Below are 1,908 nucleotides of genomic sequence, written 5' to 3'. Positions count from 1 at the left end.
TGGCGCTTGACCATAGTCCGCAGCCCTCGGACATTCCACGTCAGGCATTTTAAGTTAGATAACGTCCCCATACTGATAGTGAACATTCCAAGTCAAACAGTGCCAGTTCGTGCACACACCATAGCAGTTGCCCCCCCTAAACCAAACATTGGAAAAGAAAACACCCCGAACCCCACTCCCCAGGACAGAGCCTACAAACCCAACGTCAGCCCCGGTCCAAACCTCAAACCAAACACACATCCGTCTAACCTGCGGTCGCCACCACAGAAGGCCTTAAGGGCCCTGGGGGGGGTGATTTATCGCCGATCCCAGCAAGCGGAGCCCACGCCCCGCGCTTCCCATCCCGCCATGCCAAAGCGGCACCCTGCCCGGCAACCCACCCATCTCCAACAGGATACCACCCTACCAAAAACCGTGTCCAAGTTCCAATGATACATCAGCCACAAAAAATTCCATCAGATGTCTGGGGGGTGACCACCGGCCCCTTCGAACTCTCCGCTTCCGAAAGTTCCTCCCCAGTCCTGCCACCTTCGTCGCCAGAGTCCGTCTCCGCCAGTTCACTACCCTGCTGTGATCCTGTAATGGCCGCCGTCACCGCCAGAGCCTCTCTCTTGTCCGCAGCCATTTGGGCCTCCCGTTTCACCCGATAGCGCCTGTTGCGGGACCGGATCCGTTGAGATTGTCTGACCTGAGGTGTTTTAGGCCGGTCCCGTCTACTCCTGTGTGACCTATCCGTCCCGGCCCTGTACGATTCCAGCCACTGCCAAGCCTCATCCGGGGACTGAAAGAAGTGCGTGGTCTCATCCAGGATGACCCGCAGCTTGGCCGGGAAGAGCAAGGAGTACTGGATGCCCTCTTCCCGCAGTTCCTTCTTCACCGCCAGAAACGATGCCCTATTCTTCTGGACCGCCTGGGTGTAGTCCGGGAAAATCGTGACCCTGCTGTTCTCCACCTCAAACGGGCCCGACGCCCTAGCCCTCTGGATGAGGAGGTCCCGGTCTTTATAATGGAGGAGCCGCACCACCATCGGTCGGGGAGGGCGGCCCAGCGTTGGCGGGCGGGCCGGCACCCTGTGGGCTCGTTCCAGGGTAAAGAAAGGAGTAAGCCCCTCCGGTGCCACCACAGTTCGAAACCAGTTCTCCATGTAGGCCACCGCATCTTCCCCTTCAATTCGTTCCGGCAGGCCTACTACCCGCACGTTGTTCCGCCGATTGCGACCTTCGGCATCCTCCGCTCTTCGTTCCAGCGAATCCAACCTGGCTAGGATATCCGTGATCTTGTGTTCCGCGGTCACCACCGACGGTTTCAGGTCTGATAGGAGCTGATCATGGTCCTTGACCTTATCTGCCAACTTCGCATGGTCCGCTCGCAATAGCCCCAGCCCCGTGGCGACTTGTGCAATGTCCTGCCGCAACGCCTCCTTGGTTGAGGCGATAGCGTCCAGTATGGCATCCAGGCACCGATTCAGCCGCTGCTCCTGGTCCGTCTGCGGGGGTGTCTCGCCCACCTGGGACAGTGCAGCCAAGTCCTCCTGTCCCAGCTCCAAGGCCTCCGTTCCTCCCGAAGCCGCCATCTTAGGTAACTGCGTCACAGCCAAAGAGAGTCACCTAGTCCCGGCAGTTGCCGTGTGGAGGGTAGGCTACCCAATAATGTTCAGGATCAAGTGCTCCCTCTGATGCCTGCCACTCCAAGGACCAAATGGGTTGGCACCATCCGGTTCGCACTCTTCCAATCCGGGGGGAGGAGGGGAAGGAGGAAGGATAGCAGCAAGTAATCGTCCCCGATGCCCGGGCCGCGTCTGGTTCCCGGTCCCCCAATCTTCGGGACCGTCTCCACAGTCCCCACAGCGCCGATCTCACAGCAGTGGGACCCCCCTCCAGCCGGTGCCAAGACTGCTCAGTGTCGTCG

The sequence above is a fragment of the Lissotriton vulgaris genome, chromosome 6 (assembly GCF_964263255.1).
Source record: "Lissotriton vulgaris chromosome 6, aLisVul1.2, whole genome shotgun sequence".
Lineage (NCBI taxonomy): Eukaryota > Metazoa > Chordata > Amphibia > Caudata > Salamandridae > Lissotriton > Lissotriton vulgaris.
The sequence above is the reverse complement of the archived record's forward strand: the minus strand, read 5'-3'. Positions refer to the sequence as shown.